This window comes from Manacus candei, unplaced genomic scaffold (genome assembly GCF_025592945.1).
Source record: "Manacus candei isolate 608988 ecotype Guabito, Panama unplaced genomic scaffold, ASM2559294v1 h1tg000072l, whole genome shotgun sequence".
NCBI lineage: Eukaryota > Metazoa > Chordata > Aves > Passeriformes > Pipridae > Manacus > Manacus candei.
In genome coordinates, this window is record NW_026138120.1 from 5,049,774 (window position 1) to 5,066,179 (window position 16,406).

Genomic DNA, 16,406 nt, shown 5'->3' on the forward strand with positions numbered 1-16,406 from the left:
AAAGCACTGATGGGGAGGTGTATACTACAGTGTGTCTAATACAGGTCAGTGCACCCATCCTACCATTCGCACAAGTGAGTAATTACACTCTTACAAGTAACCTGTTCATTGAAATTAATCACCTGGGCACATGCTTGCAAGACAGGTTTCTTCAGCCTGGTGTAACCAAGGTCACTGAGATTTCCAAATGCAAGTACAAAATACACAGTTGCTGGCGTTAGCAGCAGTATGCAGAGACATGAGCAATAAATGAAGCATCACCTGTTTTTTAGGGTCATGGGCACAATGTTTAAAAAGTGAGAGGAGACGTGGTTAAACTCCACTTGTGAATAGTAAAGACCCCCATCAGTTTATGCAGCATTTTAAACTGCTAGTCGAGGCTATTCAGTACAGTGTTATTTATAGATAATTAGAGTATTATTAGAAATGCTATTACGACTTGTTGGTTTTGGAAGTATAATACACACAGGGTTAATGCCTATGGCTGAGCAATACATACTTGCATGAGCAAAGTCAATTTTAAGCACCGTTGTGCTGAAACGGGGTGCGTGGTGTTTTTCGTCAGCATGGGCTTTTCAGTGGAAGCGCTTGTTTTCTGAACTTGCATCATGCTTTCCACATGCACACATACAGGGCTCATTATCACAACCCTGCCTGCTTCAGCTGCTACAATGACGGGTCTGTCAGCATTTCCATTAGAAACCCCCTGGTTTCAGGATTAAAGCATTTCCAAATGGTTCTGGATGCTGGAAAGCAATTTATGTCTGGAGTCCCTAAGAAGGACTTTAATACGATGCACATTTGAGCTGGGGCTTGAGCCCTCACTGGTACTCCAGTGAAGTTTTTGTGATTGCATTTATGACATTTATGTGTGGAAAAACACTTAGCTTGCGCCTTTACTCAATTGTTTTAAAAGAAGAGAGCCCCATAAATTTTTAGGCAGAGCTGAGGGCTCTCAAAAAGTAGTTGATGTGTGAATTGCCTCAACAGCAAGCAGCCTTCCTTCAGTCTTTTCCCTGTGGCTGGCATCTGTGAAGTCGCTGGCCACTGGCATGCTTCAGGATCGTTTGAGAACAGTAAGAAAAGGATTCTTGCTTTGTGCTGCCAAACACCCCAGTTCCTTTTTAAATGGCCACTTGTTTTGCTTATTGCCTGCCTAAACAGAATCCAGTGCTGAGAAGGCTCCCCAGCAGTCCTAAGGTTTTGTCCCACATCTCTCTTACAAATATATCCATTTACCTTCAAATAAGCTGAGGGAGAAGAGTTTTTGATCCCCCAACTCAGTATTTGGCTGCTAAACCTCACTGTTTCTGTTATCAAAGAAAGCCAAATAGCTGCCTTCTGGCTTTTTTCTGCTTATGCCGAGCTGTTTTCTTCCAAAGAAAGAGCAGAGCTGCCTGGGCATAACTAAAAAAGTAAGGGGCAAAGACAGGAAATTTCAAAATGGAGCAAGAATGAAGTTTGTAAAGCTCCAGAATTAAGGAGTGGAGGAAGTAAGGAGAGGAAGAACCACAAAGAGACTGGGGGCAAGGAGCCGCCAGTGGAAATAGAAAAGAGAAAGACAGTAGAAGTAAGGACTGCAAACACTGAGGACCAGGTTGAGGAAGAGGAAGGGAGTAAAAGGATACCTCTGCAAAAGAAACTCAAAATAGAAAGTGGATGACCTACTGCCTTTCCACATAGCAGCAGTGTGAGAGCTCAACACTGTATATCACCCATGCAAGTATTTGGTAGAGGGCACGATTTGTCCTCTGCACTGCATAGAGCTGTATTTCAAGTCTAGAAGAAATGCATGAATCTAAATGATTACATTTCTTGGACTCCCCATTTCACTATAGGAAACCCATCATGGATTTACTTGCTATAGTGCAAAAGGATTTGGTGTTTTACAGAAATAGCCGTGGGGTTATTAAGCACAGGCCACAGAAGACAAAAATGAACATAGGAGAACAGAGGTGAAGAGTGAGAGTAAAACAAAAACACACACAGAAAATACAAAAAACCAACACCTAGCACTTTTGAAAACAGTTCATGTAAGTTATCTCAGCACAGAAATATTCTATAGGAGAACTCAGATCTTTATAGGGCAAGATGGCTATTACTTCAACTCTGGAAAAACACTTTGAGAATAATATGGTTATTTTGCACTCTGTGATTGGCCAAACAGGGCCAGCCTAACCTGGATGCAGCCCAGGTTTGTAGCTCTGGAACTGTCCCCCACTGATGGCATTTGCAGAATAGCTCTAATACCTGCTCTCCCTAGTTACAAGTCTAAAATGACATGAGAGACCAGACTGTAACCTCACTGACAGCACTGAGGTTTGCTTAACAGAACATGCAGCAGCAGCAGCACAAGCTGTGGCAACGTAAGGGAAAGGAAAGGCATTATTCAAAAACAATATTTTGCACACCAGCAGACAGAAACCATTCCTGTAGCGCTTCTCCATTTTCCCTATGTGCAGTTTTTCTGATTTCCAGTGCTGGAAATTCAGCAGCTAATCCAGACCTACTGAAGTAAACCCAGTATCTGGGTCTATGGACCCACCATGACAAATGTTAGGAAGAATGTCACAAGTCTATGGGTAGTCAAACAGCATCTAATGCTGTGTTTATCTCAACATGAACAAATACTGTCATTGTCCTTTATCATCAGATGTTTAATTTAAGTGCTCATGTTAGGAGACTAAGTTAGACTTGAGGGTCTTGGAAGGGAGGGAAGGAAGCAAGAATGGAGAGAAATAGAGGAGGGAGAAGAGGAGGAAAAAGGGGGAGGAAAGGGAGAAAAGGGGGAGGAAAGGAAAGGAAGGAATGGGAAGAAGTGAGGGAAGGGAGGAAAGGAACGGGAGGAAATGGGAAGAAAAGGAGGAAAGGGAAGAAAGAGAGGAAAGGGAGGAAAGAGGAAAAGGAAAAAAGGAAAGAAAAGGAGGAAGGGAAGAAAAGGATGGGCTATGTTAAAGCAAGATTCAAAGGATCAAATTCTTTAAATTGTCTGCTACAAAAGGACCCTCCATTATTTTAAAAGCTTCAACACTCAGACTTCCTTGATCGGATGCACGTACATGGTGATAATATCTGTCCTTATTTAGGTCACTGTCCATCTCACAAATTGTTCTGCTCAAAGGGAGGTGGGGGAACTGCAAAACAACTGCAGTAACACAAGTGGCAGAAATCTTGCTTCAAGAGACAACCGCTAACATCTATCATTTTAAAGGAAAAACATATTTGCTCTGTTCTTTATGAGCAAGTCTTGGCTTCTCCCTCTATAGGACAGAGTCCCTTGGGGCACAGCATGCACACAAAGTTAAAACCACCATTAGCTGAAATCAATATTTACTACCAAATTCTTGAAAGATTTAAAGGAGAAGATACATGCAGAGAACACCATTCCAGTCTCTTACAGTCAGTATTAACATGGACCTGATAGCACCCACTCTCCCTCACTACTAATTATTTTGGGTTACACACTTCACAACACTTCAGTGTGATATTTGATTACCTACAAAGTTGCTAATAATATAAGAATGGTCTGCTTAAAAATGTATCTAATTATTTTCCAGGGAAACGGATAAAAAAGAACAGAAAATGCTTAGCCTGTAACAAAGTCTGCCCCAATATTCACTCATCTCAAAAAGGGTAACTGTATTAAGTGAGGTGAGTTGCCCGTATTCTACAAACCCCTTCACAATCACATCCCCGTTCCCAGAGCTGGAGCACTCACTGTGCTTCATGTCGGTGGTTCCTATGCCAAGAGCATTATTGTGGGTGTATGAAAGAAAAACAAAGAATCTTCAGATCAACTTTACAAGTTAAGATGGTTCATCATGCCTATTGCTGTGAAACAAAAAAAAACCTACTTCAAGGAAAAAATTCAAGCGTTATGCACTGGAGAAGACCTCCAGGAAGCCTGCAAAGGGCAGAAAAGGCAACTGCAACTGTGGCGAGAGATGAAGCCCGTGAAGCAGAGGGTGTCAATGATGAACTCCCAGTAACATCTGGCAAATAAGCTAATCTTTTGGGACTTTCCAATGTTGGCAGATAAGTGTGTTGTCCGTCCCTTCAAAGGCTGACCTCATTTCTATCCTTGGGTTAATGGCATGCGAAGCTCTCTGCTACACTTACTTTTTCACTCTTCCCCCCACCCCCAACAGTTATTATTAAACAACAAACAACTTTGCCTATTGTTGTCGTTTGCATACAATTTAATTAAGAGTGTTCCCTCCAGGAATAATATTGACTGAAGGTTTTGAAGGATTGTTTTGGTTTTTAAGTGTACTGTAACTGCAGTATGCTAATTGCTTTGGTTTACGATACACAAATAGATAAAAGAATTCACCTACCTTGCATGCAAATAAACACTTGGATTTCCAAAGGGAAGGAAGAAAAAAAAAAAAGAAAGCATAAAAGATATCCTGGGGGAAACAACAACACAAGACTGCTTAGCTGACTTTCATACCAGAAGCAGTTAGGGGCTTTAACAAAAGCTTTGAAAATTTTGCCAGCCCAAATTTTCCTTCTCGTTATTATATAAAATAATCCCTAAACCAGAACTCTGCAAACAAACTTTAGTATCTTATGGATAAAACTCTGCAATTCTGTATGTTTAAAGTAATTTTAAATTAAGATCAATCTGACTTTTTGCTTTTTTTTCTTTATAGTTAACATACAAGACAGTTTAAAATTTTCATTACATAGAAAAATGAGGGCATTAATAAATCAGCTACAAGCCATTAATTATTAACTTTCACTAATTCTTAGTTACCATTTTTAAAGATTTTTTTTTTTGTTGGGAACTTCTCTCTGCAAAATGACCAAAAAAAAAAAAGTCCTGAATCAAACCTTCAATGTTCACTCTTCTAAGACAAAAATCCTCTGGAGTGACAAATCTCTGCTGAGAACACTGGCAACGCACACGTCCCCTCAGGCAGTACTCAGCACCAGAGAGTCTTAGACATTAAAAACTAAATACTATTCTTTTCAGCCCTGACAAATCAAGGGGAGGCTGATTTGCAACACTTAAAACTTTGTGCATGCGAAGCTACCAGCAACCTCCAATACATACACCTTATCACATTTCTCACCATCATATAACTAGTTTTACTAACAGCTGTGTAACAACCTATTTCGGGTAAGTTTCATTTGGATTCAGGTTTATCTATATGTTTTTAGGAATACAAAGATGGAACCATCTTACCATTAAAATACCTTCATAAAATAAGAGATTTTGAATTCTGAAACTTGGTTTAAAAGCTGTTTCCAAATCGTCCATTGCATTGAATAAATACAGCACAGCCCAACTAGACTTTAAAAGGGCAGTAAGCAAATAAAGTAAGACAGGATTCACTTGAACTAATAACTCAAAAAAAAAATACACGCTCAAAGAAGCTGCAGATATTAAAACAAGACTTTATATTTTTATAGAATCACGGAATAGTTTGAGTCAGAAGGGATCTCTAAAGGTCATCTAGTCCAAACCCCTGCAATTAGCAGGGACATCTTCAGCTCGCTCAGGTTGCTCAGAGCCCTGTACCGAATGTTTCCAGAATGGGGCATCCACCCCACTGTGGGTGACTTTTTCAAGTGTTTTATCACCCTCATGGTAAAAAACTTCTTCCTTATACCTACTGTAGATCAATCCTTCTTCAGATTAAAACCATTAAGCCTTGTCCTATCACAACAGGCCCGGCTAAAAAGGTTGTCCCCATAAGTGGTGGCCCACTTACATATTACAACCAGCTCCTTATGGAGATTTTTTGTGAGACAGGAGGCTTCCAGCTTATCAAAACAGTTAAAACTACAGACTAGAAGAAGAATTCACAGTAGTTAATGAAAGTCTTTTTGGGAGGCAGGTAGGTATTTTAGACTCAGTCTCCTGGATTATCTGAAGCAACATCAGTAATCACAGGACATGTCCCATGCACGTATTATTAACAAACAATGCCCTGCTGCAGGCACAGCCATTCCCAGGGCTTTGAAATCAGTCACTACCAAGTCCTAGCACCAAAAACACCAGGAGAGGCAAGCAATGCCCAGGGCAAGTAGCCTCCTTCTTCCCTGCCATGACAGAGGCCAACAACACAGAGTACTCTGCAGCACTTCCTTCCAGCTAGCACCAAACCAAAAGGCTGAGGACCATCTGCCTCAGCAATTCAGGTACCTGACTTGGAAGGAGAACAGAACATCCCACGAACTGCTTGGCAGATATCCAAAACAAAACAAAAAATCCAAAGCATTTTGTGCTGCTCTCCCTGCCCTCCTACACCCCAGCTTGGCTCTGGCTTCCCAGTCTGCCCTGGATGTGTCCATAACCCTTGGGTCAAGCTTCTCAACCTTTGAAGGACTGGACCCAAGAGAGGGGCTAACTTTGATGAGAATCCAACACAGGTCTTCAAAGGCTTTTTTGCAAATATATGCTTGCTCTGACCACAAAAGCAGTGATCCCTATCCTCTCCTTGGGTAAAAACAAGAGTGCCTCAGAGGTACTCCTGAGGGTCAGAGGTGCTTCTCCAGTCCCCAGCACTAATACATTTAGTCCCCTGCAAATACATTTGCTGCATGTGAGATAAACAAGTCTGCCTCCCTCTCTATACACAAAAGAGCAGCTCAGCATCTCAGAGGAGCTCCAGGGTAGGCAGGGATGTGCAATTGCCCTGTTCCCTGGTTGGGGAGGTGGAATGAGTCCTACCCTGACACCCCATGAGTCCCCTCTAGTTCTTATCCCCACAGAGTCCCCCAGACTCCACGGTGCCTGACATACGGTCTCTATTGGAGGGAGCTGTGTGAGTGGAGGCACAGCCCAAGGCACACACCCAAGCTTGCTCAGCTGCTACTGCCTTGGGAGCACTCCCAAACCAACACAGACCATGGTTGGATTCAGGGCTCGCTAACAAACCTGGACAGGTCCAGCCCGTATACTTCTGTCTAGTCAGACCTCAATCTCTACCTCAAGGAATGAGTGATTTGGGATGCAGAAGGGACATAAATGCAGCCATCGCTCAACTGCCACTTGACAAGCAGGGGACATCTGACATGGGCTGCCACTCTGCTCTCAACTAATACAGCAACCAGAAAGCAAACAGTTACCAGTGGTTGGGCAGGGGAATGAGTCTGCTTTCCAGAATCAATTGAAACAGCATCTATCATTAGGCAAATGCCACTGCAAACTATGGGAAACTCTTCCAGGAGTAGAGAGTTCTGCACTCCAGGAGTGACTGCACATGTCTGTGTGCACAGGAATGTAGGGTAGGTGGGAGTGTGCAAAGGGACATTTTTTTCCCTCCTAAAGGGATGCAAGTACCCCTCAGCAATAAAAGTTGCCAGAACTCTTATCAGAAGACTTCTATATCACATTAAAAAAAATCAGCCTTTCTGGCTCATGGGTTATTGCCTCCGCTAAGGAGGCAGTACATAAAAATGAAGCAATTTCTAGCCAGTGAATAGCCACACATTTCTGGTAGTGATCAATCCATAACTACAAACAAGAATATCAAAAACTGACACGTATAAAAAAAACTACTTTTCCTAAAAAGAAGGAGGCAAAGTGAGGGGTAATCCTCTGTAGACTGTGCGTTCACAATCTGCGAACAACTCACAGCAACTTATAACATACTGCGAGTGTAAAGCGGTGAAATTCAAACGTCTCTAAAAACCACAGATTTGTAACTTGTGCTTATGTAAATACACAGCTTTCAAGCCTCAGCCATCCTGGCCATAGCTCTTCTGGGAAAAATGAAAAAATCTTGGCTAAGATTTTCAAGAGCAAGTGGTGATACTGAGCGCCTCCAGTTTTTATGTGTCCAATCAGAAATACTTTAAAAGGCTTCATTTTCAACTCCTGCTGCACACACCCTCTTCCAATCATATCCCTTTAGGGAATATTTATCTTAAAAAGTAAGCAAATATGGAAAAGTCAAACACATACACATTATTCTGTTCATTCTTCTCTCAGTAGTCTCTGTAACACGAAGATGTAATTCTATGCCAAAATTATAGACAAGAGGCTAAAGAACACACATTTAAAGACTGATTTTAGTTCTTTCTGACAGAGCTGAAAGATGCTCACAATCATAATTAACTGCAATGAGCTTTAAGTATATTTTATCTGTAGTTTCATCTAAAAAATTCTAGCTTACATGATCTATTCCAAGTCATGCAAAGTTTGTGGTAAATCCAGGAAATAAATACATATGTATTTATAGTTACAATATACTGATTAACTACAAGATCATTATTTTGGGAATGGACTGCATAGACTGATCTGCCTTTTTGCATTTTTAATTAATATAATTTATCTCATTTTGAACTAGGGTGCAGAGTTATTACTAATGAATACTTTGTATGAGAACTTAAAATAGAATTAAAAAAAAATTTAAAACTATCTTAACATATAATTGCCTCAGTTTCTAAAAAGAGAATTTAATATATAAGCTGCTTTGAAGGTCTAGCAAGCATATGAATACATAATTCCTTTTCCTTCCCTTGCAGGAACAGAAGACCACTCAGATTTGTACCAGAACAGTGAACAAAATAGCCTTATTATGAAAGTAATCTGAATGTAAGCATTCACATTCCCTGATAATATAGATACTATAATCCATTACACAAAAAACCCAAAGAGCATTCAGAATCACTATCCTTAATCTGTGTGTCTGTACAGCACACATGTTATGAATGGCTTCTATCAACTGGCCAGATCCATCTATACTTCACAGTACCTATGCTGTAGAGGTAACATAATCAGAAAATAAAGGCATAATTAAGGTGGCAGAATTCCAGCAAAGGCAGATTTTACAGGTTAGTAGTATCAGTGACTGCCTCCAATAAAGGGATTACAAATCCAGGCCTCAGTGTCTGGAATGGCAGTGCACTTTTCGAAAGACACTTTGATCCTAAGCGCATGATGGATCCTCCCCGTGTACTGTCTGCCTTCGATCATGCTCCGAGGAGGGTCAGGGGTTATTCTCAGAAAGCTGTATTACTGCAGGATACTCCCTTCCAAGTATATGCTAACAGTATGAAGGCCACTAGGTCTGTATACTCTAGCTGTCATAATTTCATGTGACATAGTATCCAATATTTTTATAGGTAAGGCTCGGTTTTCTTCACAGAGGGAGCTATTTTTCTGGACAGCTACAGATACTGACTAACGCTTTTGCATTTGTCAGTGCCACAAATAGCTTTTTGAATATTAATACTGCTAGATTTTCTTTCAAGAAAGGCAGAGGCAATTATAAACAGGTTCTATTATCTTCTCATGTCAAAACAGGCAAAGAAAATGTTTAACATGAGTTTTGGTTGGATAATCAAAATAATATGATTCTTTGCATAATTCTGAAGAACAAAAAATGTTTGGAGAGCATCAAGAACAAACGTGACTGTCATGAATCTCCCTCCAAGGACTACAATTTATCTCCTCTAGCAAACCCCTATGCTACACTTCCCTCCTTCTCCCTAGTATTCTCCTGTCTCAAGTACTGCCTTGGTCTGAAATGAAGAAGCCTCTGATCTTGGACCATTCATTTTGCATTTACCTACATAACAGTTTATTTTATGCGTTTTTCTATTACTTCATAGAATGCATTTACCTGTCGTACACAATGTGTTATGAACTTTTTGTTGTTATGGTGTTTTAAAAGAATTAGGTCCTTCTCTGAGGCACTCTGATACCACACCAACACCTTTGGTGTTGTCTTGTCTGGGCTGTAGGCCTAAGATGTTATCTCCTTTATGTAAGCAATGGTAAGAAAAGAAGCAGCCAAATATCCCTACTCATGTAAGAACATCTGGGCTAACTAACCTATCTAAAATACAAGGATCTCTTCTGGTGTCATATCACAAATAACAAAAAACACATGTGGAGATACAGACTGCACCTTCTACTTGAAGTTAACCTGAAAAAAAATTCACTGTTACCTAGGCTGTAACAAACATAAAAGAGCAAAGATCAATACACTGAAAGCTTATTTCATTTCAATAATTTGTTAGAACTATTCACAGACTGTCTTGTTTTCAGCACCAGTGTTCAGCTCTTTAAGAAGACTCTACATTTTTCTTTATAGAGTCCAATCTTAGGTACAAGGAAGCAAATTAATCACTTTAGCAAGTAAGCATCAGAGCAAAACAAAAGAAAAAAAAATCAGTCATTTTGGTCCTTCACACTAACAAGAAATTAAAGGAATGTACTTCATTTTTTCAAGAAAGTTCTTGCTCTCTTCTTAATGGCTTTCTCTGGCAATCTCATTCCCATTTTCATATTTTCCTACTGAAAAAAGAAAAGGGAAAAGAAACTGAAACCACAGTGAAAAAATATTTTGGGGAGGGTGTTTGTGTCACAGAATTCAGGGAATACTGGGGGGAAAAAATTATGGAACTTTTTATGTTTTGTGCTCAATGCAGTTTTTAGGGAATTTTACAGTTCCAGATCATCTCTTCTGTTCATGCACATGACATAACTGATGACAAAATCCGTTTCACAGGAGTTGATGAAGCAACATTAGTGAGGCCATCACAACTCCCAGATAGAAAACACAGGACTCAAACACTCAAACCCCACAGTGGTGAAGATTCCTATTTCAAGAGGGGTCAAGTCCTTTTCACTACTGAATATGATTCCGTATTTGGGAAGCAGAGAGGAGGAAGCAAAGAAAATCAGACTACATACATGCTGGGAAAGATGCTTTCTTGCCTTCATCCCTTTTCACAAAGTCTGTATAGCTTGTGCTTTTTGATGGAAGGCTTTAATTGTGTGATAAATTGTATTTGGTAAAAAAACGATTTCTGATTTAAATCAAATCCCTTTTGGAAGGCTTTACTGGAACAGTTCTGCCTGCAGATCTACCATAAGTGAGTCTGCGTAGCAAAGGCTAGTTCAGGCACTCGCTGATAAAGCATGAACGTGAAAATGCATATCCACCATGGACTGTGATTTTACAGTAACTTTTAAAGCAGCATGGCTAGAATATTGCAAGACTACTCATTTTGGTGTGTGAAAATCCCTTTGGTGTTTTGCAGTTAATAAGGATGAAAGGAGAAAGGAAAAAAAAAAGAGAACTGAACATGGGAAAAAATTATAGGGCTGCATAGGCAGCCTCGAAGGAACATGGATTGAACAACCTTTGAAGTACCCAATTCTAAAATGAGATCATATGAGAATTTTTTAAAGCAATAAAATTGAAGCCTCAGAAACAAGTGTAAGTTACAGCCTGAAGTGCTTTATCACAGCTCCATGAACCCTCTTCCATAAACCCTAGTTGTTTTAAAAGTTCGTTTACTTCAAGGCAAAAATTGAACTGATTGTGTGGGGATGAAAGGGCAGGAGGGATCTATAGTTTCCCAGAGGTGTGTTGATAAATAAGGTCTGCATCTCATGACATCAAAGTCATCTGAGGAGTAGAACTGTCTCCTGCCAGCCTGCAATGAGGCATTTTCCACCTGGGGATAAAAACAAATACTAGTGCCTTATGTGCTGCTTCAACAAAACTCCTGCCCTCTGGAGAGCAAAGCCTTCGATTTAATAACATGCCTACAGGTATGTAAAATCACAAACTAACTTCTAACTCTGGTCTCATTAACTCTCTGGGCTAATGCTGTGCCACACAAAATACTCAAGTTCATTCTGAGGGAATGTGTCTGTTCACACAGCACAGTGCAGAGCTGGGCAGAGATAACTAGCTCAAATCATGGAGGTAATACCAGCACAACACGTCCCTTGAGCTCATCAGCCATGTCTTTCAGTGGAGCTAACTAATCCACACACAAAACACACAAAACTCTGCTGATGGGGAAAGGCCTCTTCCAGATAGAAATCTGCCCATCTACACTCATCTGAGAGATTTTTGTATTCTATGACACGCACATAATCAATTTGACTTTGAGCATCCCCAGCATCTCCATCTCAGTCAATCATTCCAGACTTTCTCCATAAACAATGGAGAGAAATAGGCACATGAACACTGTTCACTTGATATAGACACCTTTACTGGGAAGAGAGGAATGATGAGCTAGAACTGCCAATTTTTGGCCGTGAAGGAAGGTTGGATGATTAGCTTGAGACCATGTAGATGCCTGCATGTGGTCAGAAAAACCAATTCCTCCACAACGAAAGTTGCCACAGATGTCTGAGCTAGGATAATGCTGGCTGCCTGTCTAAAGGATGCTATTCACGTTCTTAAAGCACTGATTAGAGAAAATGATAGGTTCAGAAACTGTTCAAGATAGGTCACTTTTTTTGAAACCAGATTGAGTTTTGCTGCCAGCAAAGCAGAAGGCTGGCTCCATTCTCCTCAGTTCCATTCAAGTAGCATTGCCTGGCCACAGGCCTGGCTGGAATTAGCAAGAGAAAATATCCCACACCATCCCAGGGGTGTTTCACCCTGCACACCCTGTGCATGGAGACCTGCCTGATCCCACCAGAACAAACCTCCAGCTGAGTACATGCAGACCTTTCTTAGGTGGAAAACCATTATGATGCAGGACCCCAACCAAGGTGTGGCACCCTGTGCTATGGGACCAATCCAGCACAAAGAGTGTCTAAGCCACTGAAAACAAGTCATGTTTTCTCAAACTTCTTTCCCCAAACTACATCTGTGTTCAGATAATAGGTGTAAAAGATACCACCTTTAGATATTGATTGAGCTTGTATGCTATTGCTCACAGAAGTTACTTTTAAATAGATTTAAATGATAACTTTATGAATATAACTTATGCTGGGAGCTCTAAAAGATTCAAAACTTAATTTCTGTTTCCAGCCTCATGGTTCGGCTGCCACTGGGTTCCTCTTTAAGACGCAAATTTTATATCCTATTCAGACAGCTACTTGTTATGCCATTTTAAAGTAACCCACAGAAGCCCTGGGAAGAAATATAGCCAGGCAACTGTAGGAGAGAAATTGTTCAGCTGGGAGACTTGCTCGGAGCCATTTAGAAATCTGTTCTGATTTTACAAATGAGAGAAGAATACAGATTTAAAAACTATACAAATGCTGAACCATTTATTTTAGAAGATTTAGCAAAATTAAGCCTTTAAATTCAACTCTTCGAGTTATAAAATACTCCATCCAGGGCAGTTGTTACGGCAGGTTGACCTCATCCTCTAAGGCAACTTTTCCTCTCTATTCCTAAGCCCCGTAACACCCTGCAAGCCTCAAGGGCACCCCTGCAGCAATCTTTGGAGAAAGAAAGACAGGGAGAGAAAGTTGTCCTCGGATTTATTTAGCGAGAAAGAGGCCAAATCTGGGACAGGGAAAAAGGTTTGCATAGAGGCAGAGCTCTTGTGGATTTGTACAATCATCCATGCACATGGAATATATTGAACCTTGAACCTAAACTAAGGTCAAGCAAGTTTAAGGCTTGATACAGATGTTTCACAGAACTCTGGTAAATGAAGGTGAATGTTACTGTTAAAGCAAGAGAAAAAACAAGCTATAAAAACGGTTGGTCAATTGTTTATTTTTCTTTTCAGACCATTGTCGAGTTTACTTTGTCCCCCTTAAGCCCAGCACTGGTATTTCCTGAATCTGGGTGATGACAGCAATCTCTTATACACCACATAAAAAGGTTTTAGAAGTTTGAAAGCCATTCCTGGCCTGGTTTCTCCCCGGAAATATATCTCTCCAGCACAAGGGAATATTTGCATTTTCCTCGTTTGTCTTTAATTAAAAAAAATACTGACTGTCTTCTGATGCATAAAAAAACCCAAAAACACCCAAACCTAAATTCATTATAAGTGCAATACCAACTCCTCCATAACCAGTGAGAGGGTTTTTGAACCAAGATGACTTTTTTTTTTTTTTAATTAAGTTACAGAACAATCCAAAGGGAAGTCCCTCAAGGAAAATCAACATAATAACTTTTTTAAAAGATGCTATGATCACTTGTTTTTAGCCAATTACTTTTTCTCCTTTGGTATGAATGTGTTTGAAACTATGCTCAAAAAAGCAGCAAACACCTTCCAAGTTCAATACCATGATGAAGTGTAGGCCAATATGTAAGAAATCTCCTTTCCAAGCAAGTTCTGACTAACAGTGATAATGTTATTGTCTCTGAATCTGGAACAAGCCTCAAGATTTGGCAAATCTAGAAGAAATGAAGGTTTTTAAGTAATCTGGAAAAGTTAAACAAAAATGAGGAGAACCACAGTAAAATATTCTGTAATAATAATAATCACTTTTCAGTTGCAAAGAGTTTAGCATAAATAAACTTTGTGCTGGCTTTGGCTGGGATAGAGTTAATTTTCTTCATAGTAGCTGGTATAGGGCTATGCTTTGAATTTGCTCTGAAAAACTGCTGATAATACAGGGATATCTTTGTTACTGTTGAGCAGTGCTGACACAGAGTCAAGGCCTTTTCTGCTTCTCACACCACCCCACCAATGAGTGGGCTGGGGGTGCACAAGGGGTTGAGAGGGGACACAGCCAGGACAGCTGACTCCAACTGACCCAAGGAATATTCCATTCCATATGGCGTCCTGCTCAGCATATAAAGCTGGGGGAAGGAGATGGAAGGAGGGGGGGGACATTCAGAGTGATGGTGCTTGTCTTCCCAAGTCATTACACATGATGAAGCCCTTCTTTCCTGGGGACAGCTGAACACCTGCCTCCCCGTGGGATGTGGTGAATTAATTACTTGGTTTGCTTTGTTTGTGTGTGCATAAACTGTCATTATTTCAATTCACAAGTTTTCTTACTTTTACCCTTCCCATCGACAGGCTGCAAGGGGCCAGTTGCCAGCTGGGGTTAAACCACAGCAACTTTTAACAGTAGAAAGTACAGATGTGGTATTTCCTCTGTTCTATTTGCAGGGTATACAAGCAAAGGGACTTCAGAGGAGAGAAAACATCAGTATCAGAACAAATTAAAACAAGAGATGATGGGTCATGAAGTATTTGTGTTAAGAACAGATTAAAAATGAGACAGGCTTCAAAGTTAAAAATTTAAGGAAGCGCAAGTTTGCAGAATAGAGGAGTTTTCAGGAGTAGTATTAGTATTTTTGGTGTTCCCAAGCTAGCAACTTAAGTAAGGCACTTGCAGGATTAGCACACTTGCTTCTGTAAATCAGTCCTTAAGCTGGTTACTTGCTTTGTTTTCTCCATGTTCCCACTGAAGTGCCAGGAATCCTGGTTCCAGTTCCCCACTGCTTTGCCCCTTGGGTAATCATTAGAGCCCTGATTCATCAAAGCACTTGATTGCGTGCTTAAGTTTCAGCATACACCAGCACTCTCAGCTCTCAATTATCTATGGGTGGCTTAACCAGATTCAGTGGATTAACTATGCTCCCTACAGAGAAACACACTACCTGGTGTTACATGGAGCCTGTGAGGCTCTGGCATGGCTCTGAGGTCAGGCTGGTAGTTCAAACGCCGCTATCCTCCTTGAGCTATTATCATGAAACCAATGCAGGCTAGTTTGTGCTGTATCAAATGTACCCCCATAGGAGTCAGAGCACCAGGAAACACAGTCCAATGACACTTGAGTAGCTCTGTCACACACAGGTCTGCATCACCATGGTTCACCATGGGTCATGCAGACACAGACTGTCCTGTGATAAATCACCGCCGCATCCCTGCACCAGGCCATCCAGGGTGTACCAGTATGTCAGGTACCAGCTGTATGCCAGGGGATGAAGAACAGTTAAATCCCACTGACCTTACTAAAATTGCCCACAAGTTCAGAAAGTTAAAGAGGCATTCTGTAGCATTTTGCATTGACAAAAGTAGCAGGCTAACTTTTAGTTTTTAAAAGTTTCACCTCAGGAACAGAATCCTCTAGCATCGATAATCAGTACCCAAAAACGTGGCAGCAACCAGCCTAATGGGATAGCTGCAAGGGATGTAGGGATTCAGACCTTCAAAGAAGTTCAGACTTATCAAAAAAGTTAATTTTCAAACAAAACATATTGCACAGTCTTAGGAGAAGGACCTGAATTTGTACCAATATTTAAAAGCTTTACTCCATAATTCCATCATTCCCTCAGTCTAACAGTGAAGAGTATAGGGAAAAAATAGACAAAAAGCGAATAAGAAAATCATGTTTAAAATACTGGAAATATTGGGGGAAAAAATAAATCAGATACAGTGAGTTCTGTGACCTTAAATAAAATTATACTTAGAAAAAGAATTCAGCCTGATACCATGAGACATTAAGAACAAAGAGATGCTTGCATTAGAGAACTACCAATGCAGCCATCCACTTCAAATTCAGACAGACAAAAATCATTATTTAGGCCAAGAGCATTTGTAGAACTATCAACAGAAGAAAACAAATTTAACCCTGGGTAAGTATTTGCAAACAACACAGGCAGCTGAATTACACAGGGAAAGGATCAAAACAATGATAAGTTCTAGTGAAGATTAAGTACATAGAGACACGTTTGAAGAATTTAGAGGGCAGAACAAAGACTGAGATTGCTGGCACT

At 40.4% G+C, this 16,406-nt stretch overlaps 1 protein-coding gene across 9 annotated transcripts in view; it reads right to left on the reverse strand.

Moving 5' to 3' along the window:
• The window catches only part of CREB5 (cAMP responsive element binding protein 5), a 257,188-nt gene that overhangs the window by 218,982 nt on the left and 21,800 nt on the right, over positions 1 to 16,406 (reverse strand). The window contains exon 2 of one of the 9 annotated variants that reach the window (XM_051808307.1): positions 10,180 to 10,258. The exons of the other annotated variants lie outside the window; for them this stretch is intronic. The gene's annotated coding sequence lies outside the window, so the exon portion shown is untranslated. The remainder of the gene's footprint in view (positions 1 to 10,179; positions 10,259 to 16,406) is intronic. 9 annotated transcript variants of the gene reach the window in all.